The following is a 20,962-nucleotide window of genomic DNA, read 5'->3' as shown; positions in this document are numbered from 1 at the left end:
CAGATATAGTAGACCCCCCCAGACCTGACCCCACCAGATGTAGGAGACCTTCCAGAACTGACCCCACCAGATATAGTAGACCCCCCCCAGACCTGACCCCACCAGATATAGTAGACCCCCCCAGACCAGACCCCACCAGATATAGTTGACCTCCCCAGACCAGACCCCACCATATATAGTAGACCCCCCCCAGACCTGACCCCACCAGATGTAGTAGACCCCCCCAGACCTGACCCCACCAGATGTAGTAGACCCCCCCAGACCTGACCCCACCAGATATAGTAGACCCCCCCAGACAAGACCCCACCAGATATAGTAGACCCCTCCCCAGACCTGACCCCACCAGATTTAGTAGAGCCCCCCCAGACCTGACCCCCCCAGACCTGACCCCACCAGATATAGTAGACCCCCCCATACCAGGCCCCACCAGATGTAGTAGACCCCCCCAGACCTGACTCCCCCAGACCTGACCTCCCCAGACCTGACTCCACCAGATATAGTAGACCCCCCAAACCTGACCCCACCAGATGTGGTAGACCCCCCAGACATGACCCCCCCCAGACTAGACCCCACCAGATGTAGTAGACCCCCCCTCAGACCTGACCCCCCCAGACCTGACCCCCCCCAAACCTGACCCCACCAGATGTAGTAGACCCCCCCAGACCTGACCCCACCAGATGTAGTAGACCCCCCCAGACCTGACCCCACCAGATGTAGTAGACCCCCCCAGACCTGACCCCACCAGATATAGTAGACCCCCCCAGACCTGACCCCACCAGATGTAGTAGACCCCCCCCAGACCTGACCCCACCAGATGTAGTAGACCCCCCCAGACCTGACCCCACCAGATATAGTAGACCCCCCCAGTCCTGACCCCACCAGATATAGTAGACCCCCCCCAGACCTGACCCACCAGATGTAGGAGACCCCCCAGACCTGACCCCACAAGATATAGTAGACCCCCCCCCAGACCTGACCCACCAGATGTAGGAGACCCCCCAGACCTGACCCCACCAGATATAGTTGACCCCCCCAGACCTGACCCCAACAGATGTAGTAGACCCCCCAGAGACTAGACCCCACCAGATGTAGTAGACACCCCCTCAGACCTGACCCCCCCAGACCTGACCCCCCCAGACCAGACCCCACCAGATATAGTAGACCCCCCCATACCAGTTCCCACCAGATGTAGTAGACCCCCCCCCAGACCTGACTCCCCCAGACCTGACCTCCCCAGACCTGACTCCACCAGATATAGTATACCCCCCAAACCTGACCCCACCAGATGTGGTAGACCCCCCAGACCAGACCCCACCAGATGTAGTAGCCCCCCCCCCCCAGGCCAGACCCCACCAGATGTAGTAGACCCCCCCCAGACCTGACCCACCAGATGTAGGAGACCCCCCAGACCTGACCCCACCAGATATAGTAGACTCCCCCCCAGACCTGACCCACCAGATGTAGGAGACCCCCCAGACCTGACCCCACCAGATATAGTTGACCCCCCCAGACCTGACCCCAACAGATGTAGTAGACCCCCCCGAGACTAGACCCCACCAGATGTAGTAGACACCCCCTCAGACCTGACCCCCCCATACCAGGCCCCACCAGATGTAGTAGACCCCCCCCCAGACCTGACTCCCCAGACCTGACTCCACCAGATATAGTAGACCCCCCAAACCTGACCCCACCAGATGCGGTAGACCCCCCAGACCAGACCCCACCAGATGTAGTAGAACCCCCAGACCTGACCCCCCCCAGACTAGACCCCACCAGATGTAGTAGACCCCCCCTCAGACCTGACCCCCCCAGACCTGACCCCCCCCAGACCTGACCCCACCAGATGTAGTAGACCCCCCCAGACCTGACCCCACCAGATGTAGTAGACCCCCCCAGACCTGACCCCACCAGATGTAGTAGACCCCCCCCAGACCTGACCCCACCAGATGTAGTAGACCCCCCCAGACCTGACCCCACCAGATATAGTAGACCCCCCTCCCAGACCAGACCCCACCAGATATAGTAGACCTCCCCAGACCAGACCCCACCAGATATAGTAGACTCCCCCCCAGACCTGACCCCACCAGATATAGTAGACCCCCCCCCAGACCAGAACCCACCAGATATAGTAGACCCCCCCCCCCAGACCTGACCCCACCAGATATAGTAGACCCCGCTCCCAGACCAGACCCCACCAGATGTAGTAGACCCCCCCAGACCTAACCCCACCAGATGTAGTAGACCCCCCCATACCAGACCCCACCAGATATAGTAGACCCCCCCCCCAGACCTGACCCCACCAGATGTAGTAGACCCCCCCAGACCTGACCCCACCAGATATAGTAGACCCCCAAAGACCTGACCCCACCAGATGTAGTAGACCCCCCCAGACCTGACCCCACCAGATGTAGTAGACCCCCCCCTCAGACCTGACTCCCCCAGACCTGACCCCCCCCAGACCTGACCCCACCAGATATAGTAGACCCCCCCATACCAGACCCCACCAGATGTAGTAGATCCCCCCCAGACCTGACCCCCCCAGACCTGACCTCCCCAGACCTGACCCCACCAGATATAGTAGACCCCCCCCAAACCTGACCCCACCAGATGTGGTAGACCCCCCCAGACCAGACCCCAACAGATGTAGTAGACCCCCAGACCTGACCCCCCCCAGACTAGACCCCACCAGATGTAGTAGACCCCCCCCTCAGACCTGACCCCCCAGACCTGACCCCCCCAGACCTGACCCCACCAGATATAGTAGACCCCCTCAGACCAGACCCCACCAGATGCAGTAGACCCCCCCAGACCAGACCCCACCAGGTGTAGTAGACCCCCCCTCAGACCTGACCCCCCCAGACCTGACCCACCCAGACTTGACCCCACCAGATATAGTAGACCCCCCCAGACCTGACCCCAGCAGATGTAGTAGACCCCACCAGACTAGACCCCACCAGATGTAGTAGACCCCCCCCTCAGACCTGACCCCTCCAGACCTGACCCCCCCAGACCTGACCCCACCAGATATAGTAGACCCCCCACAGACCTGACCCACCAGATGTAGGAGACCCCCCAGACCTGACCCAACCAGATATAGTAGACCCCCCCAGACCTGACCTAAAACAGATGTAGTAGACCCCCCCGAGACTAGACCCCACCAGATGTAGTAGACCCACCCCTCAGACCTGACCCCCCCAGACCTGACCCCCCCAGACTTGACCCCACCAGATATAGTAGACCCCCCCAGACCTGACCCCACCAGATGTAGTAGACCCCACCAGACTAGACCCCACCAGATGTAGTAGACCCCCCCCTCAGACCTGACCCCCCCAGACCTGACCCCCCCAGACCTGACCCCACCAGATATAGTAGACCCCCCCATACCAGACCCCACCAGATGTAGTAGACCCCCCCCAGACCTGACTCCCCCAGACCTGACCTCCCCAGACCTGACCCCACCAGATATAGTAGACCCCCCAAACCTGACCCCACCAGATGTGGTAGACCCCCCCAGACCAGACCCCACCAGAGGTAGTAGACCCCCCAGACCTGACCCCCCCAGACTAGACCCCACCAGATGTAGTAGACCCCCCCTCAGACCTGACCCCGCCAGACCTGACCCCCCCAGACCTGACCCCACCAGATATAGTAGACCCCCTCAGACCAGACCCCACCAGATGTAGTAGACCCCCCCAGACCAGACCCCACCAGATGTAGTAGACCCCCCCAGACTTGACCCCACCAGATGTAGTAGACCCCCCCTCCCAGACCTGACCCCACCTGATATAGTAGACCCCCCCAGACCAGACCCCACCAGATATAGTAGACCCCCCCCAGACCTGACCCCACCAGATGTAGTAGACCCCTCAGACCTGACCACACCAGATGTAGTAAACACCCCCAGACCTGACCCCACCAAATGTAGTAGACTCCCCCAGACCTGACCCCACCAGATGTAGTCGACCCCCCTCCCAGACCTGACCCCCCCAGACCTGACTCCACCAGATGTAGTAGACCCCCCCAGACCAGACCCCACCAGATATAGTAGACCCCCCCAGACCTGACCCCACCAGATATAGTAGACCCCCCCAGACCAGACCCCACCAGATATAGTAGACCCCCCCAGACCTGACCCCACCAGATATAGTAGACCCCCCCAGACCTGACCCCACCAGATATAGTAGACCCTCCCAGACCTGACCCCACCAGATATAGTAGGCCCCCCAGACCTGACCCCACCAGATATAGTACACCACCCCAGACCTAACCCCACCAGATGTAGTAGACCCCCCCAGACCTGACCCCACCAGATGTAGTAGACCCCCCCAGACCTGACCCCACCAGATGTAGTAGACCCCCCCAGACCTGACCCCACCAGATGTAGTAGACCCCCCCAGACCTGAACCTACCAGATACAGTAGACCCCCCTCCCAGACCAGACCCCACCAGATATAGTAGACCTCCCCAGACCAGACCCCACCAGATATAGTAGACACACCCCCCAGACCTGACCCACCAGATGTAGGAGACCCCCCAGACCTGACCCCACCAGATATAGTAGACCCCCCCAGACCTGACCCACCAGATGTAGGAGACCTTCCAGAACTGACCCCACCAGATATAGTAGACCCCCCCAGACCTGACCCCAACAGATGTAGTAGACCCCCCCGAGACTAGAACCCACCAGATGTAGTATACCCCCCCCCTCAGACCTGACCCCACCTGATATAGTAGACCCGCCCAGACCAGACCCCACCAGATATAGTAGAACCCACCAAACCAGACCCCCCCAGACCAGACCCCACCAGATATAGTAGACCCCCCCCAGACCTGACCCCACCAGATGTAGTAGACCCCTCAGACCTGACCCCACCAGAAGTAGTAAACACCCCCAGACCTGACCCCACCAGATGTAGTAGACTCCCCCAGACCTGACCCCACCAGATGTAGTAGACCCCCCCAGACCTGACCCCACCAGATATAGTAGACCCTCCCAGACCTGACACCACCAGATATAGTCGACCCCCCCAGACCTGACCCCACCAGATATAGTAGACCCCCCCAGACCAGACCCCACCAGATGTAGTAGACCCCCCCAGACCTGAACCTACCAGATATAGTAGACCCCCCTCCCAAACCAGACCCCACCAGATATAGTAGACCTCCCCAGACCAGACCCCACCAGATGTAGTCGACCCCCCTCCCAGACCTGACCCCCCCAGACCTGACTCCACCAGATGTAGTAGACCCCCCTCCCAGACCTGACCCCACCAAATGTAGTAGACTCCCCCAGACCTGACCCCACCAGATGTAGTCGACCCCCCTCCCAGACCTGACCCCCCCAGACCTGACTCCACCAGATGTAGTAGACCCCCCTCCCAGACCTGACCCCATCAGATATAGTAGACCCCCCAGACCTGACCCCATCAGATATAGTAGACCCCCCCAGACCTGACCCCACCAGATGTAGTAGACCCCCCTCCCAGACCTGACCCCACCAGATATAGTAGACCCCCCCCAGACCAGACCCCACCAGATGTAGTAGACCCCCCCAGACCTGAACCTACCAGATATAGTAGACCCCCCTCCCAAACCAGACCCCACCAGATATAGTAGACCTCCCCAGACCAGACCCCACCAGATATAGTAGACCCCCCCCAGACCTGACCCCACCAGATGTAGTAGACTCCCCCAGACCTGACCCCACCAGATGTAGTCGACCCCCCTCCCAGACCTGACCCCCCCAGACCTGACTCCACCAGATGTAGTAGACCCCCCTCCCAGACCTGACCCCACCAAATGTAGTAGACTCCCCCAGACCTGACCCCACCAGATGTAGTCGACCCCCCTCCCAGACCTGACCCCCCCAGACCTGACCCCACCAGATGTAGTAGACCCCCCCAGACCTGACCCCACCAGATGTAGTAGACCCCCCCAGACCTGAACCTACCAGATACAGTAGACCCCCCTCCCAGACCAGACCCCACCAGATATAGTAGACCTCCCCAGACCAGACCCCACCAGATATAGTAGACCCCCCCCCCCAGACCTGACCCCACCAGATGTAGTAGACCCCCCCAGACCTGACCCCACCAGATATAGTATACCCCCCCAGACAAGACCCCACCAGATATAGTAGACCCCCCCAGACCTGACCCCACCAGATGTAGTAGACCCCCCTCCCAGACCTGACCCCACCAGATATAGTAGACCCCCCCAGACCTGACCCCATCAGATATAGTAGACCCCCCCAGACCTGACCCCACCAGATGTAGTAGACCCCCCTCCCAGACCTGACCCCACCAGATATAGTAGACCCCCCCCAGACCTGACCCCACCAGATATAGTAGACCCCCCCAGACCAGACCCCACCAGATATAGTAGACCTCCCCAGACCTGACCCCACCAGATGTAGTAGACCCCCCTCCCAGACCTGACCCCACCAAATGTAGTAGACTCCCCCAGACCTGACCCCACCAGATGTAGTCGACCCCCCTCCCAGACCTGACCCCCCCAGACCTGACTCCACCAGATGTAGTAGACCCCCCTCCCAGACCTGACCCCATCAGATATAGTAGACCCCCCCAGACCTGACCCCATCAGATATAGTAGACCCCCCCAGACCTGACCCCACCAGATGTAGTAGACCCCCCTCCCAGACCTGACCCCACCAGATATAGTAGACCCCCCCCAGACCAGACCCCACCAGATGTAGTAGACCCCCCCAGACCTGAACCTACCAGATATAGTAGACCCCCCTCCCAAACCAGACCCCACCAGATATAGTAGACCTCCCCAGACCAGACCCCACCAGATATAGTAGACCCCCCCCAGACCTGACCCCACCAGATGTAGTAGACTCCCCCAGACCTGACCCCACCAGATGTAGTCGACCCCCCTCCCAGACCTGACCCCCCCAGACCTGACTCCACCAGATGTAGTAGACTCCCCTCCCAGACCTGACCCCACCAAATGTAGTAGACTCCCCCAGACCTGACCCCACCAGATGTAGTCGACCCCCCTCCCAGACCTGACCCCCCCAGACCTGACTCCACCAGATGTAGTAGACCCCCCTCCCAGACCTGACCCCATCAGATATAGTAGACCCCGCCAGACCTGACCCCATCAGATATAGTAGACCCCCCCAGACCTGACCCCACCAGATGTAGTAGACCCCCCTCCCAGACCTGACCCCACCAGATATAGTAGACCCCCCCCAGACATGACCCCACCAGATATAGTAGACCCCCCAGACCAGACCCCACCAGATATAGTAGACCCCCCCAGACCTGACCCCACCAGATATAGTAGACCCCCCCAGACCTGACCCCACCAGATATAGTAGACCCTCCCAGACCTGACCCCACCAGATATAGTAGACCCCCCAGACCTGACCCCACCAGATATAGTAGACCCCCCCAGACCTGACCCCACCAGATGTAGTAGACCCCCCCAGACCTGACCCCACCAGATGTAGTAGACCCCCCCAGACCTGACCCCACCAGATGTAGTAGACCCCCCCAGACCTGACCCCACCAGATGTAGTAGACCCCCCCAGACCTGAACCTACCAGATACAGTAGACCCCCCTCCCAGACCAGACCCCACCAGATATAGTAGACCTCCCCAGACCAGACCCCACCAGATATAGTAGACCCCCCCCCCAGACCTGACCCCACCAGATGTAGTAGACCCCCCCAGACCTGACCCCACCAGATATAGTATACCCCCCCAGACAAGACCCCACCAGATATAGTAGACCCCCCCAGACCTGACCCCACCAGATGTAGTAGACCCCCCTCCCAGACCTGACCCCACCAGATATAGTAGACCCCCCCAGACCTGACCCCATCAGATATAGTAGACCCCCCCAGACCTGACCCCACCAGATGTAGTAGACCCCCCTCCCAGACCTGACCCCACCAGATATAGTAGACCCCCCCCAGACCTGACCCCACCAGATATAGTAGACCCCCCCAGACCAGACCCCACCAGATATAGTAGACCCCCCCAGACCTGACCCCACCAGATATAGTAGACCCCCCCAGACCTGACCCCACCAGATATAGTAGACCCTCCCAGACCTGACCCCACCAGATATAGTAGACCCCCCAGACCTGACCCCACCAGATATAGTAGACCCCCCCAGACCTGACCCCACCAGATACAGTAGACCCCCCTCCCAGACCAGACCCCACCAGATATAGTAGACCTCCCCAGACCAGACCCCACCAGATATAGTAGACCCCCCCCCCAGACCTGACCCCACCAGATGTAGTAGACCCCCCCAGACCTGACCCCACCAGATATAGTATACCCCCCCAGACAATACCCCACCAGATATAGTAGACCCCCCCAGACCTGACCCCACCAGATGTAGGAGACCTTCCAGAACTGACCCCACCAGATATAGTAGACCCCCCCCAGACCTGACCCCACCAGATATAGTAGACCCCCCCAGACCAGACCCCACCAGATATAGTAGACCTCCCCAGACCAGACCCCACCATATATAGTAGACCCCCCCCAGACCTGACCCCACCAGATGTAGTAGACCCCCCCAGACCTGACCCCACCAGATGTAGTAGACCCCCCCAGACCTGACCCCACCAGATATAGTAGACCCCCCCAGACAAGACCCCACCAGATATAGTAGACCCCCCCCCCAGACCTGACCCCACCAGATTTAGTAGAGCCCCCCCAGACCTGACCACCCCAGACCTGACCCCACCAGATATAGTAGACCCCCCCATACCAGGCCCCACCAGATGTAGTAGACCCCCCCAGACCTGACTCCCCCAGACCTGACCTCCCCAGACCTGACTCCACCAGATATAGTAGACCCCCCAAACCTGACCCCACCAGATGTGGTAGACCCCCCAGACATGACCCCCCCCAGACTAGACCCCACCAGATGTAGTAGACCCCCCCTCAGACCTGACCCCCCCAGACCTGACCCCCCCCAAACCTGACCCCACCAGATGTAGTAGACCCCCCCAGACCTGACCCCACCAGATGTAGTAGACCCCCCCAGACCTGACCCCACCAGATGTAGTAGACCCCCCCAGACCTGACCCCACCAGATATAGTAGAACCCCCCAGACCTGACCCCACCAGATGTAGTAGACCCCCCCCAGACCTGACCCCACCAGATGTAGTAGACCCCCCCAGACCTGACCCCACCAGATATAGTAGACCCCCCCAGTCCTGACCCCACCAGATATAGTAGACCCCCCCCAGACCTGACCCACCAGATGTAGGAGACCCCCCAGACCTGACCCCACAAGATATAGTAGACCCCCCCCCAGACCTGACCCACCAGATGTAGGAGACCCCCCAGACCTGACCCCACCAGATATAGTTGACCCCCCCAGACCTGACCCCAACAGATGTAGTAGACCCCCCAGAGACTAGACCCCACCAGATGTAGTAGACACCCCCTCAGACCTGACCCCCCCAGACCTGACCCCCCCAGACCAGACCCCACCAGATATAGTAGACCCCCCCATACCAGTTCCCACCAGATGTAGTAGACCCCCCCCCAGACCTGACTCCCCCAGACCTGACCTCCCCAGACCTGACTCCACCAGATATAGTATACCCCCCAAACCTGACCCCACCAGATGTGGTAGACCCCCCAGACCAGACCCCACCAGATGTAGTAGCCCCCCCCCCCCCCCCAAGCCAGACCCCACCAGATGTAGTAGACCCCCCCCAGACCTGACCCACCAGATGTAGGAGACCCCCCAGACCTGACCCCACCAGATATAGTAGACTCCCCCCCAGACCTGACCCACCAGATGTAGGAGACCCCCCAGACCTGACCCCACCAGATATAGTTGACCCCCCCAGACCTGACCCCAACAGATGTAGTAGACCCCCCCGAGACTAGACCCCACCAGATGTAGTAGACACCCCCTCAGACCTGACCCCCCCAGACCAGACCCCACCAGATATAGTAGACCCCCCCATACCAGGCCCCACCAGATGTAGTAGACCCCCCCCCAGACCTGACTCCCCAGACCTGACTCCACCAGATATAGTAGACCCCCCAAACCTGACCCCACCAGATGTGGTAGACCCCCCAGACCAGACCCCACCAGATGTAGTAGAACCCCCAGACCTGACCCCCCCCAGACTAGACCCCACCAGATGTAGTAGACCCCCCCTCAGACCTGACCCCCCCAGACCTGACCCCCCCCAGACCTGACCCCACCAGATGTAGTAGACCCCCCCAGACCTGACCCCACCAGATGTAGTAGACCCCCCCAGACCTGACCCCACCAGATGTAGTAGACCCCCCCAGACCTGACCCCACCAGATGTAGTAGACCCCCCCAGACCTGACCCCACCAGATATAGTAGACCCCCCTCCCAGACCAGACCCCACCAGATATAGTAGACCTCCCCAGACCAGACCCCACCAGATATAGTAGACTCCCCCCCAGACCTGACCCCACCAGATATAGTAGACCCCCCCCCAGACCAGAACCCACCAGATATAGTAGACCCCCCCCCCAGACCTGACCCCACCAGATATAGTAGACCCCCCTCCCAGACCAGACCCCACCAGATGTAGTAGACCCCCCCAGACCTAACCCCACCAGATGTAGTAGACCCCCCCATACCAGACCCCACCAGATATAGTAGACCCCCCCCCCAGACCTGACCCCACCAGATGTAGTAGACCCCCCCAGACCTGACCCCACCAGATATAGTAGACCCCCAAAGACCTGACCCCACCAGATGTAGTAGACCCCCCCAGACCTGACCCCACCAGATGTAGTAGACCCCCCCCTCAGACCTGACTCCCCCAGACCTGACCCCCCCCAGACCTGACCCCACCAGATATAGTAGACCCCCCCATACCAGACCCCACCAGATGTAGTAGATCCCCCCCAGACCTGACCCCCCCAGACCTGACCTCCCCAGACCTGACCCCACCAGATATAGTAGACCCCCCCCAAACCTGACCCCACCAGATGTGGTAGACCCCCCCCAGACCAGACCCCAACAGATGTAGTAGACCCCCAGACCTGACCCCCCCCAGACTAGACCCCACCAGATGTAGTAGACCCCCCCCTCAGACCTGACCCCCCAGACCTGACCCCCCCAGACCTGACCCCACCAGATATAGTAGACCCCCTCAGACCAGACCCCACCAGATGCAGTAGACCCCCCCAGACCAGACCCCACCAGGTGTAGTAGACCCCCCCTCAGACCTGACCCCCCCAGACCTGACCCACCCAGACTTGACCCCACCAGATATAGTAGACCCCCCCAGACCTGACCCCAGCAGATGTAGTAGACCCCACCAGACTAGACCCCACCAGATGTAGTAGACCCCCCCCTCAGACCTGACCCCTCCAGACCTGACCCCCCCAGACCTGACCCCACCAGATATAGTAGACCCCCCACAGACCTGACCCACCAGATGTAGGAGACCCCCCAGACCTGACCCAACCAGATATAGTAGACCCCCCCAGACCTGACCCAACCAGATATAGTAGACCCCCCCAGACCTGACCTAAAACAGATGTAGTAGAGCCCCCCGAGACTAGACCCCACCAGATGTAGTAGACCCACCCCTCAGACCTGACCCCCCCAGACCTGACCCCCCCAGACTTGACCCCACCAGATATAGTAGACCCCCCCAGACCTGACCCCACCAGATGTAGTAGACCCCACCAGACTAGACCCCACCAGATGTAGTAGACCCCCCCCTCAGACCTGACCCCCCCAGACCTGACCCCCCCAGACCTGACCCCACCAGATATAGTAGACCCCCCCATACCAGACCCCACCAGATGTAGTAGACCCCCCCCAGACCTGACTCCCCCAGACCTGACCTCCCCAGACCTGACCCCACCAGATATAGTAGACCCCCCAAACCTGACCCCACCAGATGTGGTAGACCCCCCCAGACCAGAACCCACCAGAGGTAGTAGACCCCCCAGACCTGACCCCCCCAGACTAGACCCCACCAGATGTAGTAGACCCCCCCTCAGACCTGACCCCGCCAGACCTGACCCCCCCAGACCTGACCCCACCAGATATAGTAGACCCCCTCAGACCAGACCCCACCAGATGTAGTAGACCCCCCCAGACCAGACCCCACCAGATGTAGTAGACCCCCCCAGACTTGACCCCACCAGATGTAGTAGACCCCCCCTCCCAGACCTGACCCCACCTGATATAGTAGACCCCCCCAGACCAGACCCCACCAGATATAGTAGACCCCCCCCAGACCTGACCCCACCAGATGTAGTAGACCCCTCAGACCTGACCACACCAGATGTAGTAAACACCCCCAGACCTGACCCCACCAAATGTAGTAGACTCCCCCAGACCTGACCCCACCAGATGTAGTCGACCCCCCTCCCAGACCTGACCCCCCCAGACCTGACTCCACCAGATGTAGTAGACCCCCCCAGACCAGACCCCACCAGATATAGTAGACCCCCCCAGACCTGACCCCACCAGATATAGTAGACCCCCCCAGACCAGACCCCACCAGATATAGTAGACCCCCCCAGACCTGACCCCACCAGATATAGTAGACCCCCCCAGACCTGACCCCACCAGATATAGTAGACCCTCCCAGACCTGACCCCACCAGATATAGTAGGCCCCCCAGACCTGACCCCACCAGATATAGTACACCACCCCAGACCTAACCCCACCAGATGTAGTAGACCCCCCCAGACCTGACCCCACCAGATGTAGTAGACCCCCCCAGACCTGACCCCACCAGATGTAGTAGACCCCCCCAGACCTGACCCCACCAGATGTAGTAGACCCCCCCAGACCTGAACCTACCAGATACAGTAGACCCCCCTCCCAGACCAGACCCCACCAGATATAGTAGACCTCCCCAGACCAGACCCCACCAGATATAGTAGACACACCCCCCAGACCTAACCCCACCGGATGTAGTAGACCCCCCCAGACCTGACCCCACCAGATATAGTATACCCCCCCAGACAAGACCCCACCAGATATAGTAGACCCCCCCCCAGACCTGACCCCACCAGATTTAGTAGACCCCCCCAGACATGACCCCACCAGATGTAGTAGACCCCCCCAGACCTGACCCCACCAGATGTAGTAGACCCCCCCAGACCTGACCCCACCAGATGTAGTAGACCCCCCCAGACCTGACCCCACCAGATATAGTAGACCCCCCCAGACCTGACCCCACCAGATGTAGTAGACCCCCCCAGACCTGACCCCACCAGATATAGTAGACACCACCCCCCCCAGTCCTGACCCCACCAGATATAGTAGACCCCCCAGACCAGACCCCAGCAGATGTAGTAGCCCCCCCCCACAGGCCAGATCCCACCAGATCTAGTAGCCAACCCCAGACGTGACCCCACCAGACATAGTAGACCCCCCCAGACCATACCCCAGCAGATGTAGTAGCCCCCCCCCCAGGCCAGAGCCCACCAGATGTAGTAGACCCCCCCCAGACCTGACCCACCAGATGTAGGAGACCCCCCAGACCTGACCCCACCAGATATAGTTTACCCCCCCAGACAAGACCCCACCAGATATAGTAGACCCCCCCCCAGACCTGACCCCACCAGATTTAGTAGACCCCCCCAGACCTGACCCCACCAGATGTAGTAGACCCCCCCAGACCTGACCCCACCAGATGTAGTAGACCCCCCCAGACCTGACCCCACCAGATGTAGTAGACCCCCCCAGACAAGACCCCACCAGATATAGTAGACCCCCCCCAGACCTGACCCCACCAGATTTAGTAGACCCCCCCAGACCTGACCCCACCAGATGTAGTAGACCCCCCCAGACCTGACCCCACCAGATGTAGTAGACCCCCCCAGACCTGACCCCACCAGATGTAGTAGACCCCCCCAGACCTGACCCCACCAGATATAGTAGACCCCCCCCAGACCTGACCCCACCAGATGTAGTAGACCCCCCCAGACCTGACCCCACCAGATATAGTAGACACCCCCCCCCCCAGTCCTGACCCCACCAGATATAGTAGACCCCCCAGACCAGACCCCAGCAGATGTAGTAGCCCCCCCCCACAGGCCAGATCCCACCAGATGTAGTAGCCAACCCCAGACGTGACCCCACCAGACATAGTAGACCCCCCCAGACCATACCCCAGCAGATGTAGTAGCCCCCCCCCCAGGCCAGAGCCCACCAGATGTAGTAGACCCCCCCCAGACCTGATCCACCAGATGTAGGAGACCCCCCAGACCTGACCCCATCAGATATAGTAGACCCCCCCCCAGACCTGACCCACCAGATGTAGTAGACACCCCCAGACTTGACTCCACCAGATATAGTAGACCCCCCCAGACCTGACCCCACCAGATGTAGTATATCCCCCCCCCAGACCTGACCCCACCAGATATAGTAGACCCCCCCCCCCAGACCTGACCCCACCAGATATAGTTGACCACCCCCAGACCTGACCCCACCAGATATAGTAGACCCCCCCCCAGTCCTGACCCCACCAGATATAGTAGACCCCCCAGACCAGACCCCAGCAGATGTAGTAGCCACCCCCAGACCTGACCCCACCAGACATAGTAGACCCCCCGCAGACCATACCCCAGCAGATGTAGTAGCCCCCCCCCTCCAGGCCAGACCCCACCAGATGTAGTAGACCCCCCCTAGACCTGACCCACCAGATGTAGGAGACCCCCCAGACCTGACCCCACCAGATATAGTAGACCCCCCCAGACCTGACCCACCAGATGTAGGAGACCTTCCAGACCTGACCCCACCAGATATAGTAGACCCCCCCAGACCTGACCCCAACAAATGTAGTAGACCCCCCCGAGACTAGACCCCACCAGATGTAGTAGACCCCCCCCTCAGACCTGACCCCCCCAGACCTGACCCCCCCCAGACCTGACCCCACCAGATATAGTAGACCCCCCCAGACCAGACCCCACCAGATATAGTAGAACCCACCAAACCAGACCCCCCCAGACAAGACCCCACCAGATATAGTAGACCCCCCCCAGACCTGACCCCACCAGATATAGTAGACTCCCCCAGACCAGACCCCACCAGATATAGTAGAACCCACCAAACCAGACCCCCCCAGACAAGACCCCACCAGATATAGTAGACCCCCCCCAGACCTGACCCCACCAGATGTAGTAGACCCCTCAGACCTGACCCCACCAGAAGTAGTAAACACCCCCAGACCTGACCCCACCAGATGTAGTAGACTCCCCCAGACCTGACCCCACCAGATGTAGTAGACCCCCCCAGACCTGACCCCACCAGATGTAGTAGACCCTCCCAGACCTGACCCCACCAGATATAGTAGACCCCCCCAGACCTGACCCCACCAGATGTAGTAGACCCCCCCCTCAGACCTGACTCCCCCAGACCTGACCCCCCCCCAGACCTGACCCCACCAGATATAGTAGACCCCCCCATACCAGACCCCACCAGATGTAGTAGATCCCCCCCAGACCTGACCCCCCCAGACCTGACCTCCCCAGACCTGACCCCACCAGATATAGTAGACCCCCCCCAAAGCTGACCCCACCAGATGTGGTAGACCCCCCCCAGACCAGACCCCAACAGATGTAGTAGACCCCCAGACCTGACCCCCCCCAGACTAGACCCCACCAGATGTAGTAGACCCCCCCCTCAGACCTGACCCTCCCAGACCTGACCCCCCCAGACCTGACCCCACCAGATATAGTAGACCCCCTCAGACCAGACCCCACCAGATGCAGTTGACCCCCCCAGACCAGACCCCACCAGGTGTAGTAGACCCCCCCTCAGACCTGACCCCCCCAGACCTGACCCACCCAGACTTGACCCCACCAGATATAGTAGACCCCCCCAGACCTGACCCCACCAGATGTAGTAGACCCCACCAGACTAGACCCCACCAGATGTAGTAGACCCCCCCCTCAGACCTGACCCCTCCAGACCTGACCCCCCCAGACCTGACCCCACCAGATATAGTAGACCCCCCACAGACCTGACCCACCAGATGTAGGAGACCCCCCAGACCTGACCCAACCAGATATAGTAGACCCCCCCAGACCTGACCTAAAACAGATGTAGTAGACCCCCCCGAGACTAGACCCCACCAGATGTAGTAGACCCACCCCTCAGACCTGACCCCCCCAGACCTGACCCCCCCAGACTTGACCCCACCAGATATAGTAGACCCCCCCAGACCTGACCCCACCAGATGTAGTAGACCCCACCAGACTAGACCCCACCAGATGTAGTAGACCCCCCCCTCAGACCTGACCCCCCCAGACCTGACCCCACCAGATATAGTAGACCCCCCATACCAGACCCCACCAGATGTAGTAGACCCCCCCCAGACCTGACTCCCCCAGACCTGACCTCCCCAGACCTGACCCCACCAGATATAGTAGACCCCCCAAACCTGACCCCACCAGATGTGGTAGACCCCCCCAGACCAGACCCCACCAGAGGTAGTAGACCCCCCAGACCTGACCCCCCCAGACTAGACCCCACCAGATGTAGTAGACCCCCCCTCAGACCTGACCCCGCCAGACCTGACCCCCCCAGACCTGACCCCACCAGATATAGTAGACCCCCTCAGAACAGACCCCACCAGATGTAGTAGACCCCTCAGACCTGACCACACCAGATGTAGTAAACACCCCCAGACCTGACCCCACCAAATGTAGTAGACTCCCCCAGACCTGACCCCACCAGATGTAGTCGACCCCCCTCCCAGACCTGACCCCCCCAGACCTGACTCCACCAGATGTAGTAGACACCCCTCCCAGACTAGACCCCACCAGATATAGTAGACCCCCCCCCAGACCTGACCCCACCAGATATAGTAGACCCCCCCAGACCAGACCCCACCAGATATAGTAGACCCCCCCAGACCTGACCCCACCAGATATAGTAGACCCCCCCAGACCTGACCCCACCAGATATAGTAGACCCTCCCAGACCTGACCCCACCAGATATAGTAGACCCCCCCAGACCTGACCCCACCAGATATAGTACACCACCCCAGACCTAACCCCACCAGATGTAGTAGACCCCCCCAGACCTGACCCCACCAGATGTAGTAGACCCCCCCAGACCTGACCCCACCAGATGTAGTAGACCCCCCCAGACCTGACCCCACCAGATGTAGTAGACCCCCCCAGACCTGAACCTACCAGATACAGTAGACCCCCCTCCCAGACCAGACCCCACCAGATATAGTAGACCTCCCCAGACCAGACCCCACCAGATATAGTAGACTCCCCCCCCAGACCTAACCCCACCAGATGTAGTAGACCCCCCCAGACCTGACCCCACCAGATATAGTATACCCCCCCAGACAAGACCCCACCAGATATAGTAGACCCCCCCCCAGACCTGACCCCACCAGATTTAGTAGACCCCCCCAGACATGACCCCACCAGATGTAGTAGACCCCCCCAGACCTGACCCCACCAGATGTAGTAGACCCCCCCAGACCTGACCCCACCAGATGTAGTAGACCCCCCCAGACCTGACCCCACCAGATATAGTAGACCCCCCCAGACCTGACCCCACCAGATGTAGTCGACCCCCCTCCCAGACCTGACCCCCCCAGACCTGACTCCACCAGATGTAGTAGACACCCCTCCCAGACTAGACCCCACCAGATATAGTAGACCCCCCCCCAGACCTGACCCCACCAGATATAGTAGACCCCCCCAGACCAGACCCCACCAGATATAGTAGACCCCCCCAGACCTGACCCCACCAGATATAGTAGACCCCCCCAGACCTGACCCCACCAGATATAGTAGACCCTCCCAGACCTGACCCCACCAGATATAGTAGACCCCCCCAGACCTGACCCCACCAGATATAGTACACCACCCCAGACCTAACCCCACCAGATGTAGTAGACCCCCCCAGACCTGACCCCACCAGATGTAGTAGACCCCCCCAGACCTGACCCCACCAGATGTAGTAGACCCCCCCAGACCTGACCCCACCAGATGTAGTAGACCCCCCCAGACCTGAACCTACCAGATACAGTAGACCCCCCTCCCAGACCAGACCCCACCAGATATAGTAGACCTCCCCAGACCAGACCCCACCAGATATAGTAGACTCCCCCCCAGACCTAACCCCACCAGATGTAGTAGACCCCCCCAGACCTGACCCCACCAGATATAGTATACCCCCCCAGACAAGACCCCACCAGATATAGTAGACCCCCCCCAGACCTGACCCCACCAGATTTAGTAGACCCCCCCAGACATGACCCCACCAGATGTAGTAGACCCCCCCAGACCTGACCCCACCAGATGTAGTAGACCCCCCCAGACCTGACCCCACCAGATGTAGTAGACCCCCCCAGACCTGACCCCACCAGATATAGTAGACCCCCCCAGACCTGACCCCACCAGATGTAGTAGACCCCCCCAGACCTGACCCCACCAGATATAGTAGACACCCCCCCCCCCAGTCCTGACCCCACCAGATATAGTAGACCCCCCAGACCAGACCCCAGCAGATGTAGTAGCCCCCCCCCACAGGCCAGATCCCACCAGATCTAGTAGCCAACCCCAGACGTGACCCCACCAGACATAGTAGACCCCCCCAGACCATACCCCAGCAGATGTAGTAGCCCCCCCCCCAGGCCAGAGCCCACCAGATGTAGTAGACCCCCCCCCCAGACCTGACCCCACCAGATTTAGTAGACCCCCCCAGACCTGACCCCACCAGATGTAGTAGACCCCCCCAGACCTGACCCCACCAGATGTAGTAGACCCCCCCAGACCTGACCCCACCAGATGTAGTAGACCCCCCCAGACAAGACCCCACCAGATATAGTAGACGCCCCCCCAGACCTGACCCCACCAGATTTAGTAGACCCCCCCAGACCTGACCCCACCAGATGTAGTAGACCCCCCCAGACCTGACCCCACCAGATGTAGTAGACCACCCCCAGACCTGACCCCACCAGATGTAGTAGACCCCCCCAGACCTGACCCCACCAGATATAGTAGACCCCCCCAGACCTGACCCCACCAGATGTAGTAGACCCCCCCAGACCTGACCCCACCAGATATAGTAGACACCCCCCCCCCCAGTCCTGACCCCACCAGATATAGTAGACCCCACAGACCAGACCCCAGCAGATGTAGTAGCCCCCCCCCACAGGCCAGATCCCACCAGATGTAGTAGCCAACCCCAGACGTGACACCACCAGACATAGTAGACCCCCCCAGACCATACCCCAGCAGATGTAGTAGCCCCCCCCCCAGGCCAGAGCCCACCAGATGTAGTAGACCCCCCCCAGACCTGACCCACCAGATGTAGGAGACCCCCCAGACCTGACCCCATCAGATATAGTAGACCCCCCCCCAGACCTGACCCACCAGATGTAGTAGACACCCCCAGACTTGACTCCACCAGATATAGTAGACCCCCCCAGACCTGACCCCACCAGATGTAGTAGATCCCCCCCCCAGACCTGACCCCACCAGATATAGTAGACCCCCCCCCCAGACCTGACCCCACCAGATATAGTTGACCACCCCCAGACCTGACCCCACCAGATATAGTAGACCCCCCCCCCCAGTCCTGACCCCACCAGATATAGTAGACCCCCCAGACCAGACCCCAGCAGATGTAGTAGACCCCCCCAGACCTGACCCCACCAGATATAGTAGACCCTCCCAGACCTGACCCCACCAGATATAGTAGACCCCCCCAGACCTGACCCCACCAGATATAGTACACCACCCCAGACCTAACCCCACCAGATGTAGTAGACCCCCCCAGACCTGACCCCACCAGATGTAGTAGACCCCCCCAGACCTGACCCCACCAGATGTAGTAGACCCCTCCAGACCTGACCCCACCAGATGTAGTAGACCCCCCCAGACCTGAACCTACCAGATACAGTAGACCCCCCTCCCAGACCAGACCCCACCAGATATAGTAGACCTCCCCAGACCAGACCCCACCAGATATAGTAGACTCCCCCCCCAGACCTAACCCCACCAGATGTAGTAGACCCCCCCAGACCTGACCCCACCAGATATAGTATACCCCCCCAGACAAGACCCCACCAGATATAGTAGACCCCCCCCAGACCTGACCCCACCAGATGTAGTAGACCCCCCCAGACCTGACCCCACCAGATGTAGTAGACCCCCCCAGACCTGACCCCACCAGATGTAGTAGACCCCCCCAGACCTGACCCCACCAGATATAGTAGACCCCCCCAGACCTGACCCCACCAGATGTAGTAGACCCCCCCAGACCTGACCCCACCAGATATAGTAGACACCCCCCCCCCCAGTCCTGACCCCACCAGATATAGTAGACCCCCCAGACCAGACCCCAGCAGATGTAGTAGCCCCCCCCCACAGGCCAGATCCCACCAGATCTAGTAGCCAACCCCAGACGTGACCCCACCAGACATAGTAGACCCCCCCAGACCATACCCCAGCAGATGTAGTAGCCCCCCCCCCAGGCCAGAGCCCACCAGATGTAGTAGACCCCCCCCCAGACCTGACCCCACCAGATTTAGTAGACCCCCCCAGACCTGACCCCACCAGATGTAGTAGACCCCCCCAGACCTGACCCCACCAGATGTAGTAGACCCCCCCAGACCTGACCCCACCAGATGTAGTAGACCCCCCCAGACAAGACCCCACCAGATATAGTAGACGCCCCCCCAGACCTGACCCCACCAGATTTAGTAGACCCCCCCAGACCTGACCCCACCAGATGTAGTAGACCCCCCCAGACCTGACCCCACCAGATGTAGTAGACCACCCCCAGACCTGACCCCACCAGATGTAGTAGACCCCCCCAGACCTGACCCCACCAGATATAGTAGACCCCCCCAGACCTGACCCCACCAGATGTAGTAGACCCCCCCAGACCTGACCCCACCAGATATAGTAGACACCCCCCCCCCCAGTCCTGACCCCACCAGATATAGTAGACCCCACAGACCA

This window comes from Oncorhynchus mykiss, chromosome 4 (assembly GCF_057628025.1).
Source record: "Oncorhynchus mykiss isolate SJ-2025 chromosome 4, ASM5762802v1, whole genome shotgun sequence".
Taxonomy (NCBI): domain Eukaryota; kingdom Metazoa; phylum Chordata; class Actinopteri; order Salmoniformes; family Salmonidae; genus Oncorhynchus; species Oncorhynchus mykiss.
Note: the sequence above shows the minus strand (reverse complement) of the source record.